The sequence below is a fragment of the Columba livia genome, chromosome 9 (assembly GCF_036013475.1).
Source record: "Columba livia isolate bColLiv1 breed racing homer chromosome 9, bColLiv1.pat.W.v2, whole genome shotgun sequence".
Classification (NCBI taxonomy): domain Eukaryota; kingdom Metazoa; phylum Chordata; class Aves; order Columbiformes; family Columbidae; genus Columba; species Columba livia.
This window is the reverse complement of record NC_088610.1, coordinates 2,679,724-2,698,276: the sequence shown is the minus strand read 5'-3', so window position 1 is coordinate 2,698,276 and position 18,553 is coordinate 2,679,724. Positions and strand designations below refer to the sequence as shown.

General features: G+C 38.7%; 1 long non-coding RNA gene across 1 annotated transcript in view; it reads right to left on the bottom strand.

The window, feature by feature from the left end:
* The window catches only part of LOC135580229 (uncharacterized), a 112,098-nt gene extending 102,640 nt beyond the window's left edge, over window positions 1-9,458 (bottom strand). The window contains exon 1 of the long non-coding RNA XR_010474579.1: window positions 9,263-9,458. This is a non-coding gene — a long non-coding RNA (uncharacterized LOC135580229). The remainder of the gene's footprint in view (window positions 1-9,262) is intronic.
* Between the last annotated feature and the right edge of the window lie 9,095 nt (window positions 9,459-18,553).

Below are 18,553 nucleotides of genomic sequence, written 5' to 3'. Positions count from 1 at the left end.
GTGCATATGCTAACAAACTTAACTCAGGTCATACGTTTGAATGATTGGGGATTTGTGAAGTGACTCAGAACACATTTGGTTGTCTCAGCATTTTAGGGCTTAAGATAAATATATGAAGGAAAAAGAATCCAAATGTGATTATTCAGTAGGTGCATCTGGTCACTGCTGGAGACGAGCAATGGGGTGACACTGTTGAGCAGTTCAAATACAAGAGGCTGGTGAGTGTGGGGTTTGGTCCTTGGATGGGGCAACCGCTTGCAACTCAAACCACGACTGTGATGGAGGTGGCCAAGCAGAACCTTCCTTGCACAAGAAGTCATTTAGAGAAGTCATTTAAAGAAAGAAAACCAAGCGCATCAACCTCTTCCTTACTTATCCACAGAAAAGGAAGGAAATATTTCTTATCAAGACCTATTTATTACCTATTTTATGCCACCTTCTGGAATAATAGAATAATAGGCAACTTTGTTTTCTCCTTTTTCTAACTAGTGAAAGAAAACACAGGGGAGAAGGAAGCTTAAGAGAGAGGGAGAAGTATTGAAATGGTAAATAAAAAGTCTAGGAAATAAGAGGGTAGAGAGGATGGGGACAAAAAGTAGAACAGAACATAAAGCTTTTTTTCCAGGGAGCATACGAAAGCCTTGAATTTGTTACCTTCATGTAAAAATTGAATTTTTCAAATAATAAAATTGAAACCCAAGAAATTCCCTCAGAAGTAAGTCACAGCTCTGTCTTCCAAAAAGCAACAAATCCAGCTGGGAGGTGTCAGTGAATAAATTTTAAAAAAAAGATATGAACATCTCATTGTTTGACTCCCGAAAAGCACTAAATGGTGGTGGGATCCACACAGATACAGAGATATCACTCTGCCACTCACCTCCCTCACTTCATATCAGAGAATCACGATGACATGGACTCACAGCAGCTTTGCAATCATTTTTGGAGGCTGACCTGGCTCAAGAGGTCTCCTATAAATAACCAATTGGTTTGATTTAATAGATGGGCTTAGGAAAGAAACAAAGGAAAAATGATGCAAAACAAGGCATTCCTCAGACTTCCTCAGGGTTTTAAGAAAGTGCCAAAAGCAGAAGGGGCTGCTTGTGCATAAAATCCATAGGGTGACGCATATTTAGAAGACAGAAAAACACTTTATAAACACTGTCAGGGAAGAGTGGCATTGAATCAGGGAACTTCGCCTGAAGCAGAGAAACCAGAAGGATTCTCATGGAGCCCGATGAACCTGAAGGAGAGATGCCTTTAGGAAGGCAACGCTAAAATAAAATACTCAAGCTATAAATATACCTTTCTCCAACAGTGACCCCAGCCCCACAGTTAAGATAAGCAGGACAAGTGTCTAAAGGCTTTTTGACACTCCCCAAATCACTGACCATGTTCCGGACAGACAGCAGCCACCAACATACGGAGGAGTAATAACCACCATAAACTTTCCGTGGCCAGCAAGCTCAGATGGACCAAGTGGCAATGTCAACATTTCCATGGATGACCAGAGTCCAAGACTAATAGGGTAACAGAATGGGAGAACCTACCCAAAAATGTCCCCTCCATTCTTCAGCAATAAGTTCAGAAGGGTTGTAGGTCTATCAAAGAGGATTATGTGTTTTGATGAGATGAGTATTGCTCTTCTGCTCACACAGAAGGAAAAAGTACAGGCAACAGAACTTTTGACTCCACTATTATTGCTTTACACTCTCAATAATATTTCACCTTACATTTCAATAACCATTTTAACTGCACTTTAAAATGGTACATTTTACTCAAGTAGCTGGAATTTTCTATATGACCTTACAGAAATAGCGAACAGCAAAGCTACACAACTTGAAGGAGTGGGAAAAATCACTTATTTAAAACTAGAGAGACCACAGAAACAGAGGTCTCTACACTACAGCTTCAAAGCCATTGAAAGCTCTTCCCACAAGAAATTTATAAATTCATGAAAGAATCATTTAACATCACCACAAGGACTAAAGTGAATTTTGTAAATTATTTACTCAGTCCTCATACTGCAGGGGACAAGGGAAAGTTCACAACAACATTAGCACTTGACATATTGAGTCTTTCACTTTGTTTTATCAGCCTGCTCACATGCTCTCAAGTTTGCTGATGCGTATTCTCGAGCTCATTGAAAAGATGTAACAATCTCATCTACATGTAATCAAAGCTGGAAAACTTGGACCTCTTTTTAACAATATCCTTTCTTGCATCTACTCCAAAGGTGACCCAAGAAGAAGATCCAATATTTAATTTTCAATCTTCCACAGCAAAGAGCTGTTGACTCATTATGATTATTAGCAACAAATAAATGCCATAGCTAAATGCATGTTTAAGTAAAAACACTAGTGTCTTCTCATTCATTCCACCATAATTTTTTCCCTTTATCAATCTGCTTCATCAAAATAATTTTCAGGCAAAGAGTGCAGCAACTCTCATCTCTTCAAGAAAGGCTTTGTCTATAACTAAAACAGCAAAACTCTTTCCTGCTCTCTCAGTTGGGGAAGATGTAAAGGGAACAAATGGTCAGACGTCTTTCCTTCCTCTCCATCACTGTGACACAAGAGGAAGAGGCCACATGAGACCTTCTGTGAAATCAGGAAAAGCTGAGAATGCACAAGTTTTCCTTTATTTCCCTATGGAAAAATCCCCTTTCCCACCAAAAGATTAATTTCAGAGTGCAGAAAGACAGCTGGCTGACTTTTCCCTTGAACTCACCAGCACCAACAGCCTTTGGCTTCTCTTACCACCATTCAGACCATGTCATGCAACAATGCAATTCAAGGCCCTCAAAGCATGACAGATATTTCCAGGACCTTTCATTTGCATCACTATTTTGATAAATTTCCTTTCTAGCTTGAAATGCTTTTTAATATGTCACCATCTCCTTTTATTGCTGATTATGAGGGCTCTACAGATTAAAATAAGGTAAAAATTTCTTCTTCCAGTTCTGTAAAGACTTACACAAGTGCTCTGCACTTAAAACAGCAATGCTTCCATAAACCTGTGAACAACCACAGGACACTTTCTTCATACCTGTAAAGATGAACATCATCTTCTATTCACTTTTATTTCAAAGACACTGAGAGGTCTTAATTTGACCAACATAATGGTCTTGTTTAGGAAACTTCACATAGAGACAAATGAAAGTTGGGGTAGAAGGAATAAAGAAGGAAGAAAAAAAGGGGAGGGGAGGGATATTTTCCTTGTATCTTTATTTCTCTTTCATGATTAAACATATTTGACAAACCCAGCAGACCTGCATAGTCACCCCATCACTGGTTTGGAGGAAAAAAACTCAACCATAACAAAAGACTACTTTGAATTAGGTATTAGGCCTATTGATATTTCCTAGACTGGATATAGAAAGGAGCTTATTTCAGCATCTCTCAGGTCACCAGCAAACATTACGATTATGCACTCTATACAATTGAGGCACAGATGTAGGAAGAATATTGAGCTTTGGGGGATAATCAGATTTATTTTTTTCAATAAGTAGAGCGTATTATTTTCAAGTGGTTAACTGAGAATAACTCTTGCAGAAGTACAATATAACAGTAATTATTCCGAAATCAATGGCACAAAAGGGTTCATTTTAAATCATATTATGATTGCTGGATTAAAGTAGTTATTATATAATCGGATAGCAATTACTCCACCTTAATAATTTCTGGGTTTCTAAGGGTGAAAGTGAAAATACAAGCTACAGCAGGTGTCAAATTTTAGACTTTGCGAAATGAATATTCTCAAAGCTGGAAAGAAACAAACATATTAGCATATAAAAACCACAAGTGTAGAAAATAGCTAAAAATATAAAAATACTTCAACCCTCTTGCCTTGAGGAGGCACCCAGAAGCACTTCACTCATGACAAAGAACTTTCAGTGCGCAGTTTAAAATCACAAGGAAGCTAAAGATTCTCATCACCCTTTCTCTGCGTAAATTTAATGGTTTCGTGTATAATCAGCTTTATTGTGTATGATTTGGCCACCTCTTTACCAGAGCAGTGAGACAAGTCTCTAACAGCTCAGAGATCTGCAGGACACAGTAGGAACGTGTTACGTCTCACACTTATTTTTGTTCTGGTTCAAAGTTCTGCCAACTCATTTAGTGCAAAGGCAGCCTTGACTGTGCTGTTCTTCCTGGGTTTCTTGCTTCCTTATCTCAGTTATCTTTAACCTGAAACTCCTTTCTTGTTTCTTTAAATTCCAGATGCCTACTGCTTTTTGATCACGTCTCGTTCAAGGAGCAGATCTTTTCCAGATCCCACTAAAAAGAACAGGAGCAAGAAATGAACCTCTGAGCAACCTTCTCCAATTCCTCCAGTCTTTTTTTGTGGTGGTTTTACTCATTCCCAGTTCCTGAAAAAAATCCATGTGAACAGAATAAAGCAATGAGGCTTTTCACAGATTGAGGAACCTGTCCACAAGGCCCTCTAAGTAGGAATCAAGGCTTTGTTTCCAGCTTTCTTGAAGAAAAGATCTCATCCATGTCTCAGTGGACACCATCAGTGTCAAACGGCTGCAGCAAGAAGGTACAACTAAATACACAACTTCCTTATTATTCTATAAAATACAGTTCTCTTTCTGGAAGAATATATTGGCTTATACTACAAACTAAATGGCAAGTTAAAGTGAAGTCCATCTAGTTTCTAAAGGACAAATATTTGAGACGTGCCATCAAATACAAAGTCCATTTGGCAAGGTAAGTAGACACTGAGGTTCAAATACACCAAGGTAAATGTGCAAAGTTTAATGCAGTTAGAGCAAGGGAAAAAGGGAAAAGATACCTATGTATTGACTGCAGATTTGCTAGATGTAGTTCAGCACACTAATTTGTGCAAAAACCTATCAGCATAGGGAAACGCTGAGGAAAAATAGACCTTGAAACGCAATCAGGCAGTAATGTAAGCAGATGGATTTCTGTCACTGAACGTTTCTGTAAGATTGATTTCATTCTGTGAAGATTTGCAGTAAGCAAATGATTACAAGTGCTTCACAAAAGCTGACTGGCTATGGAGTTTTGAAGCAGATGCTATCAACATAGAGAAGATTTGTTTTAAATCTAAAGAGAAATGACATCTGAGAACATTGCAATCATAGAAATCAAAACATGAATGATTCATGTCACAAAAAGTCACGGAGAAGAAAAAAAAAAGTCTTCCATTTGGGTTTTCTTTTTCAGAATAAATACTCCACTACTCGTACACACCGAACAAAACAATCTGTGTCAAGATGGTGTGTGTGGGACAGTCTCAAGGGATCAAATAAGTGCATGTGGTAAAAGCACTACCCAGCTCAGAAAACTGCAAGGTCACAATCTTTGCACTAGCAGCATTCACCCCCACCAGTGCCAAAAGAAATGTTGGCCAGAAGTGGTCCTTACAACCCTGTAGACACAAGACAGCGGGATTTTAATGTAAGCCCATCCCACCAAATACCTGCTCTTTGAGAAGCAGACATGATTAGGCTTCTCCTAACCAAGGACCTTGTGCTCTCTGTAATCAGAGCGCACCCTGGCATATGACCTAGCAGGGAAGGAAAAAAAAATCCCCAGGCCTCTGATTACTTTAGAAGATGTTCTTATGCTAGCTTGCATAATTAGAAGTGCTTTTATTGGTCATAATGAGCTGGGTTTAGATTCTAGCAATGCCCATGAGCCACAGCACAACTGCACATACAAAGCCAAATCTCAGTCCCAAAGCTATCACCAAGTTCAACAGGCGCAGGATTATTTCTGCTGTCCATTATCATTGTGACAAAAAAACCCACTGTGCTCAAAAGTGTTTTTGAGTGTGCTTTAAGCAGTGAGATAGTAAACGTTAAAACAAGCATCAATGTTACAAAACATTAAGGTCGTCTAAAAAAAGGCCCCTATTATTGCAAAGGCATATTAACCATTCATCCAACATTTTTCAGTTTTTCTGCCTGCTTTCCATAAAGACAGCTGCTATGTCTAACATAAGCTGCCTAACTCCTCCTTAAATTAATTTCATGTTGAATTTACACTTGCTGAAGTGCTACAATCATGAAATATAGATCTCTTTGGAGATCTGTAAAGTGCAATACAAAGCTAGGAAGTAAACTATAAGGATTTATAACAGATTATTTCTCTTAATCTAACTAATTTGTATTATGTAGGTAAAACATCAGTATATACAATAAGACAAAGCAGACAGATTTCCAGTCAAATAATATTTCTCTATCATGACTCCCCAAGGAAAACACTTTAATACATGTAGTTATGGGACTACTTGGAAAGTATATTAACGATGGTATAGAAATATCCACTCTACTGAAACTATTTCATAGAGCAGGCCGTTTCAGCAGATCTCCTCCAGGAAAATAGATTCCCAAAGATCAATGGCAGCAAAATGCATCAACTCTTTATTGCTGGTGATTTTTGAAACATTAAACAAAGAGCCTCAAATGAATACTCACATATTCCTTAGAAATTGAAAATAGTGAATACAATTAATGTTCTTTCAATAGAAATAGAAGCAAGTTATAAAAACAGTTAATACTGTAGCTCTGTAACATCTTTATCCATCTTATTTAGAAACTCAGAGAGGAGAGCTGCTGCACCACTAACAAAAGGTACGATGTTCACATTAACACAGGTCTCATCCCCACGATTGTGCCGACTCATCAGTCATGCCCTGCGATAAATGCTTGTGAGCCGCAGCGAGAAAAGTTATTATGAAGAGAAAGAAATCTTGGGTGACTCCCATCCATGTGCAATTTTCAAACCAAAAAACCCACAAACTAGAGAAACTGGCAGCTGGCACTTTGGGTTGTCAGCTGCCAACCAACTGCATTGTTTTAATTGTTGGAAGTGATTGATTATGCAGCTGAGCTCCTGAAGTAGCTGAACAATTTGACAACAACACAAACAATGGTGGTGTCACTCATTCTCCTCCAGATCCTTGGTCAGATGGAGAGAACAGTATTGTTTTGCCATGTTAAATTACAGCGTCTAGGAGAATGGCTACGATTATCTTCCCTGTCGCCAAAGTTCAGTGTTTGTTGTTGCATCTTTTGGACACCTGTTGCCTGAACCAGTGCATATCATCAGTTGATAAGTATAAGGAAAAAAACTCTTCATACAACAGATATATAAATATATACATACACACTTGCTCAATTCTGCTCTTTATATCTCAGACTTTTCCTCTTAACATAAGGATTCTGCAGAACATTCAAAATACTCACCACACTATGAACAAGCAAACTCCTGTTTTCCCCCCAACTTTGTTCAGATCAACAAGAATTTTGAGAACCTTATAACTAGTAGAAAAGTCAGCTGAACCCCTTCATTTGACTATCTTTCAGTTTCTGAGATATATAAAGTATTGTCTATGACTAATTTTATTTCCTTCCTGGATGAGTTAACGGAAAGTTCAAGAAGAAGTACTAATCCAAGAATCCCATATTTTCAGAGTTTCTTGGCATCCACCCCCCAGAGCTGATTTTTGGTTTTGATTTTCCTGTGTACTGGTGAGCTTCATCTCACCAACCCAGGGGCAAAAATCTAACGGGCTGTTCCAAAGAACAACCTCCAGACTGTCAAGTACAGAGAACAACAAAGGATGGGAGGGGAGGAAGAAAGAAAGAAGTTGTCTACAGGCACTTATGCAAGTCCCAGTCCTAGAGGGTTGATTCTGGACGAGCTCCTGATTCACCAACCAAACCTGACTCCGATGCAAACTGGTATGTTGATGTGTTGGGGTTTTTTTGTTTGTTTTGTGGTGTTTCTTTGTTGTTGTCATTGTTTTCTTTGTGATCAGCAAATTTTTCATGCATCTCAACAAGGGCCTGATCCTTCAGGCTGAAAAGAGCTGAGAGAACAAGTCACTCTATTTATGAACGATACCGTGTTCCTGTCCAATATCTCCCTCTTCAAAAGATCAATTTATTAGAAATGCTGCTAGGGCATACAGAATTTTTCCAGTACCACCAGATGGTCCCTTCCAAGTCAATAATGGAAAATATTTCTCTAAACATCAGAGGGCAGAAGTTTGACACTGTGATGTTCAGCCAAAAGAACTCCTCTGGGTTCAGCAGCTATGGACCAAGCTGAACTTCTGCCTTGAAGCCTACAAAGCTATGATGCTAGTCCACCAGGGCTTACAGTTGGCATTAAGTAGTCTTATTTGGCCACTTTTGGGACCCAAAGAAAGGAAACTGTACAGAGAGGGAGTTGATTCCTCTAGTTTACCCTAGACTGAAGGTGCCTGAAAGCTCCCAGCTGGGGAACAGGTATAAGGGTCAGTGCAGAAGAAAAACAAATTCAGTGATCTTACCACTATAGGATGTTTCTAATGAAAATGGATCCAACAAGAGACTGATGTCCATCTTTCTGTATCCACATCACATGTTCTGCTTGTGTTTTTTCTAGTTTATCCTTCATTGCCCCATCCCAGTGCTGAATAACGACAGCATGCTGCACTGCTCTGCCCCAGGCCCTCACAATTTATTACCTAGCAAGCGACTCGCTCCTCTTCAGGTGATTAATGGCCAGTATCAGTCACCAAGACAGTAAATTTTCAGAGACTTCACCATAGCAGGATTCTAAGCTCAAATCCAGAACAAAGGTAGCTAAAACCATGAAAACAGAGGTCTGAGAGAGACCTTAGAGCCCCTGACACATCAGCCAGCTGTGTCCTCCTTCTCAAGGCTGCTTCCTACAACTCACTTCAACCAAGGAAAGGCAAAGCTCAGAAGGAAATTATCCTGAAGCTGAAGGCACAACTTGGAAACCTCCTTTCAACAGAACTTCCAAAGTATGGGAAAAAGTAAAGACCCAGCTCCCACCCTGACACCAGGACAAAGCACAGCTCATGTTCACAGACCCAGGAGGCTGGTGGTCTCACATCACAGATATAGCCCCCACATACACATATAACCATCACAAACAACTTGAACTTAGCAACCCCAAGCAGACCATCTCTCCTATAGCAGCTGAAAGACAGTAACACCCCAGAGACAGGAAGTCCAGCCTGCTCAGCAAGAGGTTTTATTACAACTCAGACTGACACCAGGACAAAGCACAGCTCATGTTCACAGACCCAGGAGGCTGGTGGTTTCACATCACAGATACGGCCCCCACGTACACATATAACCATTGCAACCAACTTGAACTTAGCAACCCTGAGCAGACCATCTCTCCCATAGCAGCTGAAAGACAATAACCCCCCAGAAACAACAAATCCAGTCTGTTCAGCAAGAGGTTTTATTACAACTCAGACTCCTTACCTTGAAAGCAGCAACTGCCCAGTCCCCTGAAGGAGGCTAGCAGGAACACCCAAACCTTCTGCAACCTCCAGCAAAACAACTCCACACCAACAATAAGTAGCTGTGTTTTATCTTTTACTACTTCCTCCTCTTCTTTTCTAACAAATCTCCTTCCAGTACCCTCCCTTCCTAAGGTGCTCTGCTGGCACCAGCTGTGTCTAGTCTGGAGCATGGTCACAGCTGAGGGAGATAATATAGATGATGCCCTCCAGCTGTAGGCACTTCCAGGCATGTAGAGAACTACCACCAGCACACATCCCTCCTGTCACTCTGCAAGGGATATTTAAAACTAAATGGTTTGACTCTAACTTAGATAACAGCAAACAGTGTATTGCGGCTTCCCCAGGTTTTCTCAGGAGCTTAATAAATGCAGGTGAAGTTAGTAAAAGCTAATTTGGTAGCATCCAGGGAAAGGCTCTAATATAGATTATTTATACACAGTGACTGGTATCTGTAAATTTATTTGACAACAAAAGTGTTAAGCTACTTTTAGAGCAAAATAGTAGATAAAATAACAATGAAAATGGACCATAATCATCACCATCTGTTTCTTTCCTGTTTGCTTTATGATTTTGTTTTTTTTTTGAAAGATGATTGCCATTCAATTTATATTATTTTATAATCTTTTTAGAACATCTCACAGTAGGATTCTACTATGAGTTGAGTTCATTAAATCAATGTAATGTCATTTCTTCTTGGACTTTTCATTTGGCCATTTGCTGATATGCTACTAACAGCTATTTTAGGTTCTGATAAGTGCAGCCTAAAAGAAACACGATCCTGTTTTTAGGTAAAGAAGAACATTCATAAATCTGCTTGACAGAAATTAACGCAGGATTTGAAAGCCTCAGAATCAGATCATGAAATGCCATGGGAGACACCTTTCATTCTTTTAATTTTGCTTATATTTCTTTTCTGGTTAATCCTGGGCCTCAGTTGTGTCCCACAAGTTGTTTGTCAACCAATTCTCATTAAAGACAAGCAATTAAAGACAAGGGGCTGCTACCACCCTGGGCTGAAAGATGCTGCAGAAAACGCCATCTTCTGTGAAATCAACTCTCTTGCTTAGGATTAGGTCCTAAATTTAGCTGGCAGCCCATGCTTCTTTCAAAAGCTTTCCCATTTACACAGACAAGGAGAAAATATGGAGTTCTACAATGTTCCAGGAGATCCTGGTTGAAAAAAAAAAAAAAAGGTGAGTTTTGGGGGTTTTATACTACTTTTTTCTCCCACTTTGAGTTTTGCTCTATTACAGTATGCTTTTACAATATCATTATTTACTTTCCTTCCCTTATAATGAACACCTGACATTTGTCTTATTGATCCACACTTCTGTTCAGCCTCACACCAGACATTTTTTCCTCTACGATTAACACATCTTATTTACTGAAGTGCCCAGTTTCCAACCATTGCCAAATACATAACCAGAGAGTTGCTTCCTTAAATAACACCATCGCAGGTAAAAAACCAAAGAAATTACAACTTTACCCTTGCAAACACTCTATTTCATGGAGGGCACATTGAGTCTGTTGTATAATACAGGACCTAAGTTTTTGCCCACAGATTGCAAAGGTTTTTTGGTCGCTGTTATTAACCCATAAACTGGAAGGAGTAGACAGAGGCTGTTGATAACTCTTGACTCAGCCTGAGTTGGAAAAGGTGTTTTATCTCTCCTCAGCTACCTTTTCTTCAGGTCCTTCCTTTTTCATTGTCATGCAGGCAAGTCGAACTCCTGTGCTGTGAAATTGCAAACTGTTTCCATGGAGATGATTAATATGTTAATAAATCCACAATAATTCATTTACTGCAGGACCACGGAGCATGAAACATTGGTTGTGAAAAGAAAAACTGCCTTTAAAAACAGTTTTGTTTTTTTCCCTTCTAATAACAAGCTAAATAAAGAAAACAAGGAAAAACAAGTGGAAAGCAAATGGAAATGTATTTCATATTATTGTGTCTCCTGTACGGTCTTAAAGTATTATCCAAAAAATGTCCTCAGATACTTTCAGCTGGTTGACTTAGAAAATGCTGAAGGATACCTAGTCATCAAACCTTTCAATATCTTAAAGGTGCAACAAGTTTGTTCAATGATAATTAAGGCATGTACATGGTGTCTTATTATTATTTATATAGTTCCATCATGTGATAGGCACTTTAAGGCTCAAGCTCAATCTTGTGTCTCAAATAACAGCACAGGTATGACAAGTATCATCTTCTACCTTATGAAACTGCAGTATCTCAGAGGGGAACGTGTGGCAGTTCTTGGCAAACACTGATTTTGACGGACACCAGCGCTGACAATCACATCCTGAGCCAATATTGAGCCTTTCCAAAGGCTTTAATGGAAACTGGAGCAGCTGCCAATCATTTTGAACAGCTCTATTTTTAAATTAAGCTATAGTTGTACTTAAGACTCAAACACAAACACATATGCAAAATGAAATGTGTTGAATTTTGACTGTATTTGCCCCCAAATTAATAAAAAACTATTAACAGAAATGTGTAGAAAACCAACGGTTACAGTAGCACACAGTCATTAAAAAGCAAAGTACTCTACAATACGTTTGAAAGCTTTCATGGAAACTATACCTTTTTTACTGCATCTCTTATTAATGAATATTTTTCCACCAAAGCTGTGGTTATAAAATTCAGCTAACTATCCTGGGATGTGATAGACAAGCAGAGCTTTTCCACTTTCTTAATATAGCCCCCTTAGCTAATGTCAGCGTTGTAAAGACTCACTTCAAAGCAAACGAGGGCTAGATGAAGGGCTAGATCTGGGAGATGAAAATATTCATTCCAGTCTAGACTCTCCAAAGAAGCAGAAGCAATTAATTTTAATTAGATTAATTAACAGTAATTTGAAATTTTGTGATGCAGTTCTGTTACCCTGATTCACCGTGACTAGTAGCTGGATTTTACCCTAGTTAATCTCGGTGATTTCAAGTGCTTTGGCAGAGATGCAAAATATGAGACTAAAACGACAGAAAATTAAGTAATTCCAGCATCTAACTTTCTACATGACAAATTGGTTCACAGTTATCACCTCACACAGGTCCATTTTCCTCTCTGGGTCTGCAAAAACAAGTTGTGGTGCCTCACCATGGAAGGTTCAATGGACACACTCCATTTAGGCCAGTATAAGGCAAATCTCATTCCCTATCAGAAGACCAGGCCAGTACCAACATCTCAGAACTCAGGGATCCAACCACTTAATCCTTCTGCTTTCTGCAAGTCTGAAAGATTTGTTTTAAAGGCTGGGCCATAAATTTGCAAACTAGGCCCCATACAGGAGAGCTGTGAGAAATACAGTGAGAATCCTTTCAGCATGTTTTGTATATTGTAATAGACAAAAGGATAGTTGACAAAGCCTACAGAAAGTCTGCCATTCAACTTCTACAGAAGCAACTTATACAGAAATCTTGAAATAATATTGACACTACAACATAGAGCTGCAGCAGAGTATGATTTCACTCCTACTTGATCAAATGGAAAGTTTTACAAAGGTAAAAGGAGTCTGAAGTTGTAGGTGCCTCTACTCTAATAACGTCGATATATTAATAAATATTTTGCTAGTATTTGGGCAATGTAATACAACTGGAATATATTTCTATTTGAAACTTTCCTCTGTTTCTAGAAATGATTCCATGAGAGTTCCATGTAGGCAGGTAGCAGAGAGAGTTTGCCCCTACCAAACTTGTTCCTGACACTGAAAGCAAATTTTCTATTTCTAAATCTGTTTTAATGTTCCTATATAGAGTTCATAGCACTGACATATAGCTGCCTGTTACCACCTACTGCAGAGATTCAGGGAGTAGCTGGTGAAGAGAGGAATAAATCCAATAGTGCCTCAAAGTCAGAGAGGGGAACAGATGCGCTGGCTCCAGCACTGATCCCGCTGCAGTGGACCAGGGCCAGGGCGAGTCCTGCTCTGCCCGTGTGTGTTCAACCATGAGCTTTGGATCCGTCCCCAAAACGTAACTGATGCTCCTGGCCAGCTGATGAAAGGAAAATCCAAGCCTCAGGCACCAGATGCAGCTAAACGCTGCGACGGGTGCCCCATCTGCGGAGCACAGCAAGCTGGCGTTGCCTCTGCTCTGGCTTCGGGAACAACCTGGAAACACGAGTTTACAAATCACAGACCGAAGGGATTTGCACCTGTGCCACACTGATTTATGAGCATCCCATATCTACTGTTCATACAGGCAAATGGGGAGTCTGGATGCACAGAATTCGGAAATAAGGTCCAATGGAGATGATTTATGAAATACCAGCAATTTCTCTTTTTGTTAAGTTTTGAATTTATCCACCTAGTACTTTTAGCGATGTACAAACTGAAACTCGTACTTTCATATTAGCATATTTGGTATTTTGTGAGCTGTGGAGAATCTGTTAGCAAGAGAGAATTTTAGGTCTAATTACCTCCAGGGAACCTAATGGGCTCCTAGAGGTATAAGCCTAAGCAAATAGGAAATACATTTATTATAACATGTCATCCAATAATATCACCAGAATGAGAACTGACGCTGTGATGACATAAAATAATTTCAAACAGATGCCTGAATGACTAGAAAAGGCAGCTTTTATCAAGCTACACAGCAGCTTTTAAAACATATTTACTGACAGGGATGAAGTGTCTGTGTATAAAACAAGAAGCTTGTAGTCTGCTGCTTCTTACATATTTTATTTATAGACTCACCAATTTGCCAGTTAACCACACAATCTGTCTTAGAAATGTAGGCAGTTTAATAAAACTGTTGTTCTCTCATAGTTCATTTTATTCGCTAAAATCCCCTGAATTGGAGAAAGGTCCCTTCAGCTCAAAAAATCAGACACTTCATGATTTATTATGACAATGATTGCATACTGCTCACCAAAAACCTGCAGAGAAAATAACTGTTATTCATTTTTATGATTTAATTTTTTTTTTTTTCCTCTCTTTAAGTGCTATCGCCTAGTGTGTTTTAAAAATAGGCAATTTTAGTAATGGAAAGACTTATGATCTCCTGTCCAAGGACCGATATTGAAATGTGCTTAATGCTCACAAGTTCCAGAGAGACCAAAGGGAATTAAGAGTATCTTTCAGTCCTGAATCTGGGGCCTGGGCCTGATGTAATTATCCTCTCTGATGGCTTTTAAAAGACTAAATGAGACTGTGCCCCAAAAAATGATCTTTTTAATTGATGTTTCTCAAGTTTGAATGCAGTTGTGCATACTTTCCCTTGTGTACTGATAAGAGAACGAAGACACTATTTAACAGTGGCAGCACTCACTGTACCTCCAGGAGTCATTGAGGTCCCACAGTTACTGCAGCGGATTAAATTAAATCAAAGGAAAAGATTGACACTCCAATTGTGAAACAAATTCATTCTGCTGCCAGAAGCAGTGAGGGCACCATGATTACCAGGAGTGCTTTTCTAATTTGTGCTACCACCCCCAAAACTTTATAGTCTAAATCCTGGACATAAAATTTCCCAGCAGCTGCATTGCTCTGCAAAAAGATGGATGAGTTGCCTGTATCAAATTCTAGGAAAAATCAGACCTGTAAAAATCATGCATTTGATTTTATTTTTTTCCTACAAATCTTTACAGAATAATTGGATTGGCACAAAAATGGTAGTTGGAACAGAAAGACAAAAGAGCATATGGGGGGCTGAACTGGGTCTCAGAGACCCCAGGCCAGCGCTGAATAAAAATGTAATGGGTACGCCAAGCACTACGTGAAATGGCTACAGAGAAAAGCCATTCACATAAATCTTCTGGATGTGATTTATTATTATTTTGAAGGCTTTTTTCAGGTGGGCAGAGCCACTCTTTGTAGAAAATCATATATTGGATTCCTCATCAGAATAAATTACACAACATTCTGTGCCTGGGCTTCCTTAAAAAAAGAATCCTAAATATTGATAAAGAATGTAAATATCTGAGAATGACTTCATATAAAAATGTTTCTTTCCATTAAAGCCATACAACCACAGCATATAGCCCAGTCACAATGCAGCACCAAGCTTTAGCATCTATCTCAGCCTCAAAAAGAACAGTCTGAATTATCAGCTGCGGCATGCCCAAACTCAGTCCTTTACAGACTGGTGAGGGTAAACTGCCTTTTATAATCTCATAAACCGGGAGGCTGAAATTATCACTGCAGATGTCAAGAGTTTTATAGAGATTAAATCTCATCGATGATAGACTGGTAGCAAAGTGGAGTGTTTATGAGAAAAAAAAAAGCAACTACAAAGAAACAATTTGTTTCTCTTGCTCTCTCAAACCTCGTTTGAGAACTCTCTCTGGCAACCCTACAACCACAAATAAAAGAAATAAACAGTTTCTTCCTGATTTTCTCCTTTTTTATCAAACACCATGCTCCAGGGAGCATCATCTCCTGCAGAATAAAATGGCTTCAACTGGGATTTGGAACAGTTTTCAGAGAAAGAAATGCATATTTGTTAATGGTGTAGTTCTGAGACCAAATCTTTTCACTTTGGCTGTAGGCTGAGACAGTGCTTTGCTTTTTTTCTTAAGCCACCACATTTTTAAACAAATAGCTAATGGAGAAATAAATTGTAGACAGAAAATACCATTGGGACCATAGAACCTATAAGAATTAGGGTGCTGGGGGGAACTACCTGGGAATAACTTGGCGGTCTACATTGTAAAGAGTCAATCCAACAAAAGGTGCTGAAAGAGTTGTTGGCCAACCTTTTGCTATAAACCAGCTCATTTCACACTGGGAATTGCCCTTATTTATTCATATAATTACTTGGGTAAGAATTAGGAATTAACCTTCTATCACTGTTTGAATAAATGCATTGGAAATCAGGACAGGTCTGACTCCCAACTGAAGACAAGGGACCCCTCTCCACTTGAATTCTCCATCACACAGTGAGATCAACAAAGGGTTTTGCAATTAACACAAGGTACTTAAAGTACATGAAACCCCTTCCCCAAACTCACGGGCTATTTTTTAATGGAAAGTTGTGGTGAGTTTGGTTTTTTGTTTGGTTTGGTTTTTTAAAAGAACTGAGAAAAAGTCAAGTAGTCCAGATCTATGTCCCTCAGAAATTATTTCATGGCAAATATTTCCAGCAGATTCTGAATATAACTTTCCCAGAAATAATGAAAGAAAACTAATAAAAACAAAGCTTTAAGGATGAGAAAATCAAACCTCCACAATTCCACTCTCAACATACCCTATACCACAACTTCCTGGAATCAATGAAATGGTGACTTTTTTGACAGAAATGACACCAGCCATCCATAAATTCATTTTAAAAAATGGATTCACATTTGGATTCCTTTTCCTTTATGTTAACTTTCAAACAAGCCTTACTCCCGCATCTAGCCAAAGCCTTTACTCTGACATTGCCCTGAGATGCTCTGGCTGTTAGTAATAATAAGCACAAGTGAGAAATTATTAAAGGAGATTTATTGAAAGTGACTGAATGCTCCAGGGTACCGTAGTGGGAGGTTCGATCCTCAGAACAATTTTATACAGCATACTGAGGCTGTTTAGACTTTCAACTTGAAATTTGTAAAGTTTCTCCTGATTCAGAGCTACTTTGACACAGCTTCAAAGTGGATCCATCTCAAAGCAGTGTTGAAGGAAAAATGGAAGTATTTTACAATGACAGCTCTAATATCCGAAACTGAACCTAAAAGTTGTCAAGTAAATTAATAGTGATCTAGCAATTCTGGTAGGGAACCTTCTAATGTACAAACGGCCTTAGGTTTTTAGCCTACTTTTTTTAGTACAATATATTTGCAGATGCATTTAGAAAATGTTCACTTATGCTACCAGTTTTTGTGGCACTTGACCATAACTGAATCACTCAGTGACTGTTAACTACCATGTCACATGCTAAATCCATTTAAAAATATAAATGCCCAATTTAGTTAATTTTCACCAAAGGCAATGAGTTTGTGACTAAACAGTGATCATCAAGACAGACTTATTTTGGGTTTTTTTTAAGTGTTTGCTTTACATTTCCCTCTGCAAGTTCTAGAAAGCAGGAAGATAAACTGCTGAGAACGCTACAAGGTTCTGCAGGAGTGTGAGATTTATTAAGAGAACTGTTCAATGAGCTATAGTGTGGAAAAAGAATTCACCTGTGTCTGGGGAGTGGTCAGTGGGAATCTCATCTGCTCCAGTTTTTCAGAGTACTTGATCTGAGGGGAGATGGGGAAATGATGGAGAGGGGACAGAGACACCCTTCAACCACAGAGGAAAATCTGTGCACCTTCTTTCAGAAGTAAGGAACGGAAGTTGACTGACAGTACAGAGTTTTTAACACTATTTACTTTGATACTATCAAAATGTAATGGTTGATAAAATGGTATAAATTGAGTGGCATAACAAGTAGATAGAATTCAACTAAATTTTGTAAAAAAGAAAAAAGGTTGAAAGCAGAAAAGGGCTGTAGAAAAGTTTACCATGTCTGTTATTTTTAGATTTGCTTTTAGGTCAGATGAAATGTTGTGCTCATATTGTGATTTTTCATTTCAGGCTGTGATGTGCTCAGAGGGAAAAGCAAAATCATTTCAGAACAAAACTATGCAGACATCTCCTTCAATAATGATAAACAGGAATTTTTTTCTCATAGTCATTTTTCCCTGCAAAACCATATTTCAGCTCAATCAACATATTATTCTTGCGGTTTGCCAGTTGATCAGCAAAATATTTTTTCCCCATCACTAAAACCGATTCTGACCCCTCTCAAACAACCTGCATGAAAGGAAAAATTTGATTTATGTTGATTTGATTCTATTTGGTCTTTTTCTATTTTCAAAGGCTATTTCTTTTTGCTATCTCTTTCATAAAAGTAAAATTTCAAAGTTGCTTTCATCTTGATTTTGTGTTTGAGTTTAGGGGCTTTTTGGTGGTTTTTGTTTATTTGTTTGGTATGGAGAGGGCTGGTTGTGGTTTTTGGATTGTTTGGTTGGTTGGTTTTGGTGGTTTTGTTGTGACTTTTGGGGGGTTTTGTTTCTAAGTTATGTTTTTAGCCCAGCCTACCTGCTCCAGCCCAGCTATTTGAGCACATCTCTGGTTTTGGTGCAGTTTCATTTACCCACAGTGATACATGACGCTTCTTCTGGCCGATCGTTCCTTTGTCTTTTCAACAGCTTGTTTCCTCAACACATTCAAAAATTTCTTACCTACCGAAGAATATAAGAAAAAATCCATTTATTAATACAACTCACTGCAGAGGTGATGCCGTTCTCTTGCTAAACTTCTCCAGGAAAGGCTTTTGTGGA